The sequence below is a fragment of the Schistocerca nitens genome, chromosome 1, assembly GCF_023898315.1.
Source record: "Schistocerca nitens isolate TAMUIC-IGC-003100 chromosome 1, iqSchNite1.1, whole genome shotgun sequence".
Lineage (NCBI taxonomy): Eukaryota > Metazoa > Arthropoda > Insecta > Orthoptera > Acrididae > Schistocerca > Schistocerca nitens.
In genome coordinates this window covers 231712046-231727885 of record NC_064614.1, presented here as the reverse complement: position 1 = coordinate 231727885, position 15840 = coordinate 231712046, and positions in this window count along the sequence as shown.

The window sequence follows — 15840 nt, the reverse complement described above, 5'->3', positions numbered from 1 at the left end:
TGGTACCAAGGAAGCCAGGACTGGGTTGCGATTGTGCATGGGGCCGTAATCAATTACTGTTGGTCAGTTTTTTTCAATCACGTACACTTTATTAGAAAAAACAAAAAATAAAAGGTGACAATAAATTAATAAGTGTTCCACGGCTGAAGGCCTGAATGACAACAAATTCAAAGTACTTCTCGGCTGAAGGCTCCGATAGTAATAATTTAAAACTGTTTCACGGCCGAAGGCCTGATTAGCAGTCCTTTTAAGAACCAGTTAAACATCTTCAAACTTCAAATTACAGCAATTAAAATAGTTCCTTTTTGAAAAAAAAATCATCAAATCTGACCAAACCGGGGGGGGGGGGGGGGGGGGGGCAGACGTTGCTCCAAGGATCGACCTGGAAAAGTCCCTCAAAACTTCGCACGCAAGCGATGAGACAGGCAGCCAAGAGTTCCATTCACTTCACAAGATGGTAACTCAGACCAGTGGCTGAGCCATGGCGGCTCATATCGATAGTGTCACTCTGGTGGTTTATCTTTCATGCCACGGTCAGGGCGGTAAGCAGCGCCCTCTGGGGCCTACGCGAGGAGTACCGAGGCGAGGTCCAGTGGGGGGTGTGCTCCGGGAACGTGGTGGAAGACGGTTGTCGGGTTGACGCAGCGAGTGTAGGACCGGACCTATCGCATGGAGATATACAAGTTGGCTCTGAACGGAAGGCGCCGTAGCAAGCAGCGGGAAGGGGGCGTCCTGTAATTTGTGTGAAGGAGTAACGATTTTGCACTGGATGTCCCAGTGGTTCCCGAGAGTTGCAATGGCTGCTTTCGGAGAAAAGAATTGTTAAGAGCTTGTGTCTACGCTCTTTTCCGTACGATGTTGCTGCTTGCCGTTATAAACGGGTGAAAATCAGGCGCTTGTATTGACTATACGGGAACTGGTGATGTAAAATTACATTTGTGATTGAGTCTCACTTGTACTGTGGTGGTTTCATTAGGTCTGGTTCTTTGCTGTGCAACTAAGGGAGTTCGTTATTTGGGGTAACTGAGGGAGCACCATTATGTTGGTCTAAGTGATACGTTCTCCACGTTTTGTCTATTGCTTTGCGAAGCGAAATCGTGGGGGAGTACACGTGTGAGTTATTTCGCTATTGTATTGATGGTTATGTTGTAAAGACTGTTCTCTGGTGTGTTAAATCACGCGCTGATTTGTAGCCAATCTAAGCAGAAGTTACCATTGCTACTTGCTTATGTGCTACTGTCCTTATGATTGGCGTTGTTTGTCTTTTGATTGTGGGTGTGCTCACGTTTAAAAAAAATAAATTACGGCTACAATTCATAAGGATTGGCTAGTATGGAAATTGCTTAAGATTTTATCATATGCTGGTCTGTTTGCCTATCACATTGGCTTTCTATGCAGTAACTGAAGGAATGTGTATGGTGGTTCAAGATTGTAGGCTGACTAGTATTTGAACTGGTGTTGAGGTTAAGGGCGAGATCAGCATCCCGCAAACCCGCACGCTGCGCGTGGTTAAATGTTCCGCTATTGGGGAACCGGCGCTCTGTTCTTGGATTTTGTAAGGATACGTGATGAGTGCATCGCTGTAGTTTTTCGCGTGCTAAATTGCGGGGTGTCGGTGCCATCCTAGGGCTAGACTTGTGTTGTATGTTATGTTGAATGGGAATTAACTAAACCAAACTTAAGAGAGCTTTTAGTTTGTTTTAGGTCTGTACATGGAATGATGTTGATATTTTGTCGATTGCGGCAATAACTTCCTGTGTGGGGAGATCCTTCGAGGGACTTGTACTGTTGCAGTGCAGTCCATCTGAAACGTGCCGCTTAAAACTTGGGACTGCACCTCTCTGATGTTATATATTACTGTTTAATCTTAAACGTCTTGGATGTAATGTGGTTGTTGAGGATTATGTAATTAATTTTGATCGCTGGTTCCTTAAAGGAAGTATTTCGTTTTAAAATATGTGCTCGGTCAGAGCCTATTTAAATATGATTTTAACTCATCATTCAAATTTTCTAGTCTTGCTTTCTTAAAAGGCTTTCAGTTAAATGATTGCTATTTGCCTGTTTAAATGTTTGAGTGACTTAAAGGAAAAGAATATTATTTTGTAATTTGTATTGATTGTTCCTTTTGGGTAACTTATATGTTCAATAAATGAGTGTCTAGTCAATGGTGATGCACTGTTCTATTGCTAGCCTAACCCTTCCACTCCACAGCCTATTGAGCTTCTTTGTGTCGAAAATGTGTTCAGAACACCCCTCTGACCTGACACCTCAGTGGCAGTTTAAACGCATGACCAATGATCATTTGCCGAATCTACCTAACGTGTGCCGACCAATGCAATGATGGAATAACACACCCAAACCGGAACTGGCGGTCAGCACTACGTCTTTAGGCTCCGGTGATTACAGCATTTGGAAGCAGAAAGGAACCACTACTACCAGAGTAGGGGGAAAAAAAACCACCCGGCCCACAAATCAAGGAAGCTGTCGAACTACACTCCTTACCAGACAGCAGCAGCAAGGCGAGGAAAAGTACACTGCCGTAACATACACTAAGCTCCAGGGCAGGTAACTGTCGCGTTAGTGGCCACTAGGCAGGAAAAATACCACTGGTTGAACTTCACAAATAATAACATATACGAGGTGTGGCTAGAAAAAACCGGACTAGTACTTGTGAAACAATAAAACGAATGCAATAAGGCTGAAAGTCGCGTGGCCTGTCACGTGACTCTCGCTCCGCCTACTGCTCGAGTTTCATCTGCCTCCTGCACTCAGTCTGCCCGTGGCGTCTGTTTTAAGTAGTTGACGTTTTGTCTGTGCGTCGGAAAATGTTGAGTGTACAGAAAGAACAGCGTGTTAACATCAAATTTTGTTTCAAACTAGGAAAATCTGCAAGTGAAACGTTTGTAATGTTACAACAAGTGTACGGCGATGATTGTTTATCGCGAACACAAGTGTTTGAGTGGTTTAAACGATTTAAAGATGGCCGCGAAGACACCAGTGATGACACTCGCACTGGCAGACCATTGTCAGCAAAAACTGACATCAAAGGGATTGTGCACATTGATTGGGTACCAGAGGGACAAACAGTGAATCAGCATTACTACATTAGCGTCCTGGCTACCCTACGTGAGCGAGTACGGAGAAAACGGAACGATTTGTGGAGAAAAAAGTCATGGATCCTTCACCAAGACAATGCCCCAGCTCACAGTGCGTTGTCAGTGAAAACGTTTTTGGCAAAACACAACATTCCCATCTTAGATCATCCACCCTACTCACCTGATTTGGCCCCCTGTGACTTTTTTCTTTTCCCTAAAGTCAAGTCAGCTTTGAAAGGAACTAGATTTGAGACTGTTGAAGCAGTAAAAGAAAAAGCGACGGAAGTAATGTATGGACTTACCGAAAATGATCTGCAGCATTGCTATGAACAGTGGAAAATTCGTATGGAGCGGTGTAGAGACCGAGGAGGAGAGTACATTGAAGGAGATAACATGAAATTGTAAATAATTGTAAATAAATGTTTTTCCCAGCATCAGTTCGGTTTTTTTCTAGCCGCACCTCGTAGAATGCAACAATTAATAATAAGTGGAGGAAGGCTAATTAGATTCGCCTTCCCCAAACGCTCCACTCACTGCGAGTATAACACGCAAGCGAATGGTGAGATCCCACAATGGAGGAGATTTCACTACTTGAATTAAGGCCCACTCAACTTAAAGTTCCTGGGTCCGGTTGACTACGAGGTTGTACCCCTCACGACTACAGCCCTTTCATCCGGCAGTGCATGTGTGCCGTGCCGCCAGTGGTCCCGGTGTGTTCTGGAGCTGCGTGGACCTGGCTGCTCGTCGGTCCCCAATTGAACTATGTCAGTAAACACCGCAACAAACTACTTAAAGAACTGTAGGTGAGTTTTCTTAAAAGTTGAATGCAGACATGGCAATACTGAAAATTGTCCACAGTTACACGTACTATGAAGGTAGCACGAATCTCCTGAGTCGTTACCAGTTTCGCGAGATGATGAGGAGCCACGGTTCACATTTTCATACATAGTTTTAATGTGACCTAAGTTTGTCACGAAAAATAGGATGTAGGCATGCTTTGTGAATTTTGTTAATAACTTGTTGTTATTTTAAAGAGAGCTTGCAAAACGATCACAGTAATTATATCTGGTTTATAGTATCTCATATGCATATGGAATTTATGCACAAGTAGCTGTAAATTTGATGCTAGTTATTATTTGTCTAACTTGGATTCTGTGACGTCACAGAAAGTTTGTTAGGAAGAACGTTAAGGCGTCCGAGATCTTTGGTCAGTGCTCTTTTGTCGGTGTCTTTCGTATTTGATTGGCGTCGGTGGGCGTGTTTTTGTTGAGTGGCTGTGTGGCCTAGCAGCCGCATGAAATATGTATCTGGAAGAATTTTGTGAGCGCAGGTTACAGACTACAACTTTTTAATAGACCGTGTTTTCAATAATTAATTTTGCGTGACTAACTGTGATGCAGCTGTGGACTGTAATTATTGCGATAATTCGTATTTATATTCGTGTATTGTGAGCTTATTGGGATTTTTTTTGCAGTGTTAATCAGGATAACAAACTTTAGCTTACGTCAAGAATTATAGTGGGAAACCGCATTTTCTGACTTTGAAAGTTGGATTTTGATGGTTCTGTATTCGATGGCCTGCTTGCATTACATACATTAATTTTTGATTAACTTTTTTGTTTTTCATTTTTAATGTGCAGTTCATATGAGGAGACAGTTCACATGTGTGTGACCAGTATTTTGTAAACCATTATTTTGTTTACACTATAGCCATCTGGTTTTGTCAATATTTGGGCTATTTAAAATGTAGCCCTCCTTCTGTTATAACGTTTATAGTGAAGCATTATTGATGGTAGGGCCACATTAAATAAATGTGTGTTTAACGCTGCGGTATTGTGTGATTGAACAGCGAAAGCTCCGTGACTCAGTTGCGTTTGCACATTGGACTCTAATAACTATTCTTGTAATTGACTGTCTTACGGCTGTGACAGACATCTGTTGGTGAGGATGTAACGGCGGTGGTCGAGCAGACAATTCACAATTGGGAGATGTACGGACCATCCTTTGTGTCTGCATAAAATGTCAAAACAGCAATAAAATTAAGCTCTCTAACAGCCTCATCGTCAGTGGGGCATCAAAACCTACTTTTCCTTTTTTCTCGAACCACTTGGGTAAATAGGGAAATCTCAGAAACTCTCGAACTGGTCTGCAAGACTTCCTGCAAAATAACCGCGTATGACGTTACTGCCAAAGATGTAAAAATATAAATGTTATACACCAAAGAGCCAAAGAAACTGGTACACCTGCCCTATATCGTGTACGGCCCCGCGAGCACACAGAAGTGTCACAACACAACGTGGCAAGGACTCGACTACTGTCTGAAGTAGTGCTGGAGGGAATTGACACCATGAATCCTGCAGGGCTGTCCATAAATACGTAAGAGTACGAGGGGATGGAGATCTCTTCTGAACAGCACGTTGCAAGGTATCCCAGATATGTTCACAAGGGAACCTCCCCATCGCACCCCCCTCAGATTTAGTTATAAGTTGGCACAGTGGATAGGCCTTGATAAACTGAACACAGATCAATTGACAAAACAGGAAGAAGTTGTGTGGAACTGTGAAAAAATAAGCAAAATATACAAACTGAGTAGTCCATGGACCACATATGCAACATCATGGAGAACATTAGTTCAGGAGCGCCGTGGTCCCGTGGTAGCGTCAGCAGCTGCTGAACGGTAGGTCCTTGGTTCAAGTCTTCTCTCGAGTGAAAATTTTACTTTCTTTATTTGTGCATAGTTATTATCTGTCCGTTCGTTCATTGACGTATCTGTTCACTGTAATAAGTTTAGTGTCTGTGTTTTGCGACCGCATCGCAAAACCGTGCGATTAGTAGACGAAAGGACGTGCCTCTCCAATGGGAACCGAAAACATTTGATCGCAAGGTCATAGGTCAACCGATTCCTCCACAGGAAAACACATCTGATATATTCTATACGACACTGGTGACAGCATGTGCGTCACATGACAGGAATATGTTGTCGACCCACCTAACTTGTACACTTGGCGAATGGGTGAAAAGATTCTTCTACCTTGCCCGATTTAGGTTTTCTTGTGGATGTGATAACCACTCCCAAAAAAGTGATGAAAACATAAGAGTTTGTCACCTAAACTGAAAATAAAAAGTTAAAATTTTTCACTCGACGGTAGATTTGAACCAGGGACCTTTCATTCCGCAGCTGCCCACGTTACTACGAGACCACGGCGCTCCTGCGGTCCAAGTGTCCTTGATGTTGCATATATTGCCATGAACTACTCAGTTTGTATATTTTGCTTATTTTTTCGCAGTTCCACACAACTTCTTCCTGTTTTCTCAATTGATCTGTGTTCAGTTTTTCAAGGCCTATCCACTGTGCCAACTTATAACTAAATCTGAGGGGGTTGCGATGGGGAGGTTCCCTTGTCAGTAATGTTCATGTCTGGGAAGTTTGGTGGCCAGCGGAAGTGTTGAAATTCAGAAGAGTGATGCTGGAGCTACTCTGTAGCAATTATGCGCGTTTGGGTGTCGCATTGTCCTGCTTGTTTGCCCAAGTCCGTCGGAATGCACAATGGACATGAATGGATGCCGGTGATCAGACAGGATGCTTACGTACGCCTCACGTGTCAGAATCGTATCTAGACGTATCAGAAGTCCCATAGCAGTGCAACTGCACACGCCCCACACCATTACAGAGCATTCACCAGCTTGAATAGTTCCCTGCTGACGTGTAGGGTCCACGGATTCATGAGATTGTCTCCATTTCCGTACACGTCCATCCGCTCGATGCAATTTGAAACGAGTCGTCCGACCAGGCAACATGTTTCAAGTCACCAACAGTCCAATGTCGGTGTTGACGGGCCCAGGTGAGGCCTAAAGCTTTGTGTCGAGCCTTCGGCTCCGAAACCCCGTATCGATGATGTTTCGTTGAATGGTTCACTCGCTGACATTTGTTGATGGCCCGGCACTGAAATCCGCACAATTTGCGAAAGGGTTGCAGTTCTGTCACGTTGAACGATTCTCTTCAGTCGTCGTTGGTCCCGTTCTTGCAGGATCATTTTCCGGCCGCAGTGGTGTAGGAGGTTTGATATTTTACAGGATTCCTGATATTCGCGGTACACTCGTGAAATGGTCGTAAGGGAAAATCCCTTTTTCGCTGCCTCGGAGGTGCTGTGTCCCATCGCTCATGCGCCGACTGTAACACCACGTTCAAACGCTTAAATCTTGATAACCTGCCACTGTAGCAGCAGTAACCGATCTAACAACTGCGCCAGACACTCACTAGTTGTCTTCTTCCTGTTTTCATATCTCTGTATATGAATACGCATGCCTATATCAGTTTCTTTGGCGCTTCGGTGTAATAGGTGTACAGTTCATGTGAGATGTAGCTGGTTGTCATATGGACCTCACGAACACACCGACAGAAATCTAATTTGCATTCATTTCGAATCTTCGTATGGTATCTCTTGTCACAGTTTGCAGCGCGTTGTTTTGTCAGCTACCTTCGATGCTAAGTTGATCGCTACGAAGAAATGGGCTTGATAGAAGTCGGTAATGATTTTTCTACTTACCGTTTAGGATGCGAAGACTTTTTATTGAGCGTGAGAATAAAACCATTCACAATTTGCGTAACGACTTCTTTCACAAGAGTAACTCACAAGTTCACAGAGAATTACACGAAACTGTTATGCAAAATGTGAGTACTCCCATGTACATTAATCAGCATTTTTCGCAGATGAGCCCCCTCGTCTAATAGGTCTGCATCCTGTGACCGCCAAACTTGGAGTGTGGCCCTGCTTTGTTTTCCTCCAGCTTGGCATTGGCGTCCATTCATCGTTACCAAACCAATAGGAAGCCAGGAAAAAGCAAGGACTGCTTATAATGTGATACGGTGAGTTTGTTGCTGTGGTTTCAAATCCACCAATGGTAGACAAGGAAGTCCGCAGCTCGTGGTCGTGCGGTAGCGTTCTCGCTTCCCACGCCCGGGTTCCCGGGTTCGATTCCCGGCGGGGTCAGGGATTTTCTCTGCCTCGTGATGACTGGGTGTTGTGTGATGTCCTTAGGTTAGTTAGGTTTAAGTAGTTCTAAGTTCTAGGGGACTGATGACCTCAGATGTTAAGTCCCATAGTGCTCAGAGCCATTTGAACCATTTTTTTTTTTTTTTGAGACAAGGAAGCATTTTACAAAGCAGTGTCACGTGTCTCACTACCCAGCAATTACATGGATTTGAGTGCAAACCACTCAAAAACAAAACGGCTCGACTTAACGTACAGAACCCGTTAGCCTTAATGAAACAAGCTCACTTCCCCTCACTCTCCCCATCCCCCCATCCCACAAAAAAAAACAACAGTGCTGACAGTTGGTGCAGCATCGATGAATCGAACGCACCTGCAGGTCATGTGTGGCGCTTCGTCTAACAGCCGCGGAAGCGCATTGTAGCTGTTTGCAACAGTGAGAATAGCGGCGTACGTGGCTGGAGCGCTTTTTATGCAGGGGCGTTATGGGAGCTATGCGCAGAGCCTGTTTCCGCCGCAGCACGCACCCTACCTCACTCCCCGTAGGCACCCGCTTTTCAAATCATAGCTGGCTGAATGTCACTTGGATCCAATGGTGCCATACACCCGCATCGCTTCGAGCTGCAACAGCTCACCACTGGGAGACCGGTAAAAAAGATAAAGTTTAATTATCACTTTAAAAATAAATCAAGCTGCGATGGTTTAGGCATCCACTAAATAGTCACCTCGAAATGCAACACATTTTCGCCGTCGACGCATCACTTGGCGGAGACCTTGGCTGTCTGCATTTCGGCTGCTCAGCAAAATATTTTTTTAATAAATAAAACAAACAGCAACTTCGTTATGTAGTTTTATTAAAGCTAACACGCGTTTCAGGCTTTCAGCCACCTTAACATATTACGTATGTGAGACTCCTGTCAGTACATAGTTACAAAATCGACAGCAAATGGACGCTACAGCTGCCCTGTGCAAAATGCCAATTTTATTTAGCTACTACATTTCATGATTTGTATATTCACGCTGTACTGCTGTTTAGGTGTTCTCACTTTCTGTTCCGCTTGTTGTCAATCTGATTTTCGCCCTTATGGATGTTTTTCAAATACTTGTATACTTCTGTTTTGCGCAAAAACAGCCCAATATTCGCGTTGTTGTAGACGTGACATATTTGTTTACATACGAAAATACATCTATGGTCAAAGATTACATTTTGCTTAAAGTTTATGTATGACTAAAAAGAACTGAAATTGCTTAACATGAATGTGCTGAATAATCTACACGGCTATTAAATAGTGCATTAGTGACTGTCGTTCTAGGTTCTAGGCGCTTCGGTCTGGAACCGCGCTGCTGCTACAGGTCGCAAGGTCGAATCCTGCCTCGTGCATGGATGTGTGTGATGTCCTTAGGTTAGTTAGGTTTAAGTAGTTGTAAGTCTAGGGGATGTCAGATGTTAAGTCCCATAGTGCTTGGAGCCATTTGAACCATTTTGAAGTGACTGTCGTGCCACATCCATAAGGCTGAAAATCGGAATAACAAGCAGAGTAGAAAGGGAGTACATTGGTGTGAGCAGTGGCGGAAGACAGTAGGCGACCTTCCTCGCGTTCAAAACGTTGCACAAGATGAAAACTCATCGGTGGGTGATTTTCAATTCTTCAGTTATCGTCTATATTACGGAATGTCAACCTTCGAGCACTCAAATTAATGCACGAAAATCAGCAATAAAGATTTAGTATTAGAAATTTTGAAACGTCCCCTTTGGAAAATTATAAATTACTGTCCTGGTAAACCTCTTACGTTATTTGATTTTCAAACAGCTGAGCAAAACTGAACGTGCTCAGACATTTCTCTGTTTACTTATTCTGATCGTCAATAAACTAACTCACAATATTTTTAGCGCAAAGCAGTCTGACCTTCGAACGATCGCAGGTTCGAATCCTGCCTCGGGTGTGGATGTGTGTGATGTCCTTAGGTTAGTTAGGTTTGAGTAGTTCAAAGTTCTAGAAAACTGATTACCTCAGATGTTAAGTCCCAATTTTCTGACTTTCAATAATCCCTACAAAAGAATGGCCCTGATTAACAATAGCCTTTCATGAATCACTTACCTGACAAAAATCTTCGTTGCTCGAAGTACTGCGATACACCGAGTGCCAATACTGCCAGCTAAATAAAAGATTCTAACTACTGAAGGCACTAACTACTGATATGCATAGTTAGCAAAAGAAAGATTTTGATAGAGGACAAACAATGTATTTACCTTAATAATGTTCAAAAGTCATTATATATATATATATATATATATATATATATATATATATATATATATACAACTGAAAAACCTAGGGCTTTTTGGCACAGGATTTGCAGTACACAGGTCCATCACGGACAGCATAATCGACTTTTCGTCACCAAACGAAAGAATCAGCACCATCACAGTGAAATCAGCCAATAAATCCTACACAATAATCAACGCACATGCACCGACTAATGACTACAACAGGAAAAATCCGGACGAAATTGATGACTTCTGGACGACAATGGAAGAAACTATCAGAAAAATTCCTGCACATAGAGTCAAAATAATACTGGGAGACTTCAACGCCAAACTCGGAAAAGAAAAGATATACAGACATATCACAGGAAAACATACTCCACACAAGGACACCAACAAAAACGGAAAACATCTGATAGACTTTTGCAAAAGCCACGACCTCGCCATTATGTCAACAAAATTCAAGAAACCAACACGAAAACTTACCACATGGAAATTCCCCAGCGGAAAGCAAGAACTACAAATCGACCACGTAATAGTGCAGAAAGACTCACAAAAAGAAATTTTGAACATAGACACCCGTAAAGGCTACTTCGACTCAGACCACCACCTACTACAGATCAGGATTCGCCTTTTGCCCAAGAAAAAGCTCCAGAAGAACAAAATTGTTAGACCAGATCCAGAATACGTTACTTTAAACCAGACACAAATATTACACAAAATTAAAATGGAGAAAACGACGGACTGGACACAACTTTCACGAAGAATCCGAGAGGCCATGAAACTAGCACAAGCACCACGAACACGGAAACACCGTTGGTGGAACCACACATGTGACCAAGCTATTGACCAACGAATCAGTGCATGGAAAAAATTTAGTTGCCATAAATCCCAAGAGAATTGGATGAACTTATTGAAAACACAGAAGCAATCAAGCAAAATCATTCGCAGTGAAAAACGACAGTATGACAAACGGCGACTGACAGAGATCGAATCGGACTTCATGAAGAACAATACAAGAAACTTCTACAGAACGTTCAGAGAAAATATGACTGGATATCAACCACCCAACTTGTGCTTCAGAAGACCGGATGGAACCCTAGAAACCAATACCAAAAACAATTGTGACATTCTGGCAAAGTACTTTGAAAAACTGCTCAACACGGACCCCCCCATGAAAGAAATGATGATAGAAACGAGCACATACAATCCAGATAGTGAACCTCCAACTCTAGAAGAAGTTAAAGAAATAATAAAGTCACTCAAGAATCGTAGAGCACCAGGAGAAGATGGCATCATCGCGGAAATCTGGAAGTTACAAGACCCAGAACTCACCAAAGACATCCACAGGATCTTGGAAGACATCTGGAAGACCATCAAAATTCCTGACGACTGGAAAACTGCCCTGATACACCCACTACACAAAAAAGGTGACAAGACTAACCCGGACAACTACAGAGGAATATCCCTACTACCGGTCACATACAAGATCCTCTCTAAAGCTTTACTGAACAGACTAGAATGCCAAACCGACCACTTGATTGGGGAATACCAAGCAGGCTTCCGTAAAGGGCGGTCTTGTGCGGAACAAATTTGGAACCTGAAAATGATTTTACAACACAAACAGAACCTGATCATTACCTTTGTTGACTTCAAAAAGGCGTACGATTCTATCGACCGGAAAACTCTCTTCAAAATTCTAGCAGAATACAAAGTAGACAACAAAACACGGGCTATCATAGAGCAAACTTTAACCAACACGACCTCCAAAGTAAAGTTCTGTGGGGAACTATCAGAGCCCTTTGAAATTCGCACAGGTGTCCGACAAGGCGATGGCCTCTCACCTCTCCTTTTCAATCTGGTGTTAGATAAGGTCATAAAAGAATGGGAAACATCACAACAGGGGATAACCTTAGGAAACCTACAGATTAAATGCCTGGCTTTTGCAGACGATTTGGCGATTGTCACGAAAGGTATAAAGGAAACAAAAGACGCTATTGAAAAACTGCACGAAATCGCTGCCAAAACTGGACTACAGATCTCTTACGAAAAGACACAGTTTATGAGCACAAAGAAACTCTCATCTCTGAACACAAAGTATGGCACGATTTACAAAACGGCAAACTTCAAATACCTCGGTGAAACACTACAAATGAGTGGACATAACAGAGACTCAAACGAAGAAAGAAAGACTAAACTGGACAAGGCATACAAAGTAGTGTGGAATCATTACAACAAGAAGTCTATCTCACAAAAAGCCAAATTACGCCATTACGACACGGTGGTGCTCCCCGAGGCACTATACGCAGCAGAGACCACACTAATCCTAGGGCATACACGTATCAGACAATTAGAAAAAGTAGAACGGAAAATACTTAGGAAAATATTTGGCGCAACTAACAACAATGGAACATGGATCAAGAAACCTACAGAGGAACTGTACAAACATACGGAGACAATCACAGAAAAGATTAGAAAACGCAGACTACAATTCTATGGACACCTATCCAGAATGCCATCACACAGGCTGACCAAACAGATCTTTGACTGGGTAACCACTAGAAACAACAAATGGGTGGCAGAGGTAGAAAACGACCTGAACCAGCTCAACATAACAGCAGACACAATAAACGACAGAATAAAGTTCAGAAACATCATTAAGAAAAGTAAACTACATGAGATACAATGCGACAAACGAACAGGCATAAAATGGACCGAAGAACGCAAGCAAGATCACAGCCAGAAGATGAAAGAAATATGGGCAACCAAAAAGGCAATCAAGATGAAGCCGAAGACACAAAGCCGACAAGAAGCATGGACAGAGGACCGGAAACAGAAACATAGCGAGCGAATGAGGGAAGTTTGGGCAGCAAGGAAGGCAGCAAAAGGAACTGGCCATGTAGTTTAGTCCAAATGCGCTCTTTAAGGGCAAAACACCAATAATATATATATATATATATATATATATATATATATATATATATATATATATATATCAGTTCATGACAACCAGTCTTACAAATTTCCTTTTTCTGGCGGGCACACGTCCAGATCGTCCCCTCTCAAAATTCTGCCATTTCTCTCCCCACATCCACCACTGCTAGCGGCTCACCTCCAACTGCACAACGTTATGCGCTGTTCACATCCAACTGCCCAACACTACAATAGCAAATATTCCAACAATGTAAACCAGCCATAGACTGCACACAGAACAGTCAGTGATTTTCATAGCGCTACGTGGCGTTACCAACATAAAAACCTAAACATCCTACTTACAATTTGAGCAATTTTCAATTGAGATGACAAACCTCACTAAGGTTGTTCTATCTCAAAATAAACTCAATAGAGCACAACATGAAATCAAGTACTAATAGAAGAGACAGAAGAATATTTCAGTTAACAGATGTTCCAGAATCACCCCAGATCACAGCAGTCTATGGGCAACTGCAAAACAATGTGAAACATATTTATTTTTATTGATTTATTTATCTCGATGGGATTAGGCCCATCAGGCCCTTGCTTACTTCGGATCTCGGTTTCACCCACACAGTACCTTTTTTTACACAGAAGTTACCTGCAAAATAACCATTTTACTATGGCAGATAGTATTAAAATTACATGAGTGTCTGAAATGACAGTATGCGTAAATAACTCTAAGGAAAAAAATCACTAGATGTAATCTACATGTACAGACAAACAAATGATTACAATTTCAGAAAAAAATGGGTGTAATGATGCAGTGTATGACAACGAAAGGAATCCTGCTATGAAAAGAATTGGCACTCCAGACCGTCACTCCTGCTTGTCGCGCCTTTTGGCGGGCGACAGTCAGCTTGGTATCCCACCACTGTCCAAGGCTTCTCCAGACACATCTTTGCTAGTCATCGGGGCTCATTTCGAAGCGGGACTCATCATTGAAAACAATGCTACTCCAGTCAATGAGATCCCAGGCCGATTCTGGGCTGCTGTTTCTTTTCATAGCGGGATCTCTTCGATTGTCATCCGCGGTACCTCTGCAACACAGCGGAACGCCAACGACATTCTACGTCCCGTTTTGTTGGTCTTTACGGCAAGCCATCCTGGGCTTACAGTTCAGCAAGATAATGCTCGCCCGCACACAACTGTTTCTATAGTTTGTTTTCGTGCTCGCCAAACCCTACCTTGGCCAGCAAGGTCGCCAGATCACTCCAGAATTGAGAACGTTTGGAACATTATGGGTAGGCCTTCCAACATTCTCGGGATTTTGACGATCTAATGCACCAACTGGACGGACTATGGCACGATATTCCTAAGGAGGACATAAAAAAACCGTACCAATCAATGCCAAGCCGAATAACTGTCTGTCTGATGGTCAGAGGTGGATCAACACGTTATCGACCTGCTCAGTTTGTAAAGCTCTTTCTCTTGAATAAATCATCCAATTTTTCTCAAACTGTAATCATTTGCTTGTCTTTACATGTGCATCACATCTACCGAATTCCGCCCATTCGAATAGTTCCTTCGTGGTGTGTGTCTTTTTTTTTGTCTTAGAGTAAAATAATGACTATCAACTAATAAAGTTAAAACTGGAAGTACTTGCACTACTGCAGCTGCTGTCACTAATAGTGATAATAATATAATAATAGTAAAATAATAATAATGATAATAATGACAATAATAACAACAACGATAGTGGCAGGTATAAAAATAATTTATAGGTGTACAAAACATATTTTCTGAGTTAGTGAGTTCATGCGAAAGGAAATTTAAGGGGGCTGCGCCAGCTACGAATACTGGGAAATGAGAAATATCTAACTGAAAAGAATGATATACAGTGAGTACGAGTGCGTACAGGGACAATGGTAACATTATTGTTGCTTTAGCAGGTAAGTCTTTTGAAGCTAGAGATGCTGCTTAGTTCTCTAATATATATTTATATATATATTATATATTTATATATATAATTATTCCAGAGCCGGGTTCCTGCTACTGAGAAGGACTTCGAGAAAGCGGCTGAACGATGAAATAAGACTGCAAGTATTTTGTTCCATTTCATATCGAAGCACTGCGCGAGCCATTCTTCAACATTCCTAGTTGTCTGAACACACTGGAATCCTCTGCACCCCCTAAGCGCGGGCATTCGCAAAAGTTCATCCAGTAGGAGAAAAGATTCTAAAAGTGCCATTATCGATATAACTGATTCTTTGGGTTTGAAAACTTGTTGTGCCCCAAGCACAAATTTTGACATGAAGTATAGACAAGCAATTGTCTCTCAAACGATTCATAACCATCCACTTCTTCTAAGGTAGATTACTTTGAAACCCAAACGATATGCATTTCAGTAGTGTATGCAGTGTTTTGTACAATTAATATAAATATGGAAACTACTTTTTTCCGCTATTGTGTCATCATATGATTACATACAAGGTAACCAAAAATCTGTGAAATATATGCAGAAAATATTCACAAGAAATATGTTATTCTCTTACCATTAGACTGACACGAATTAA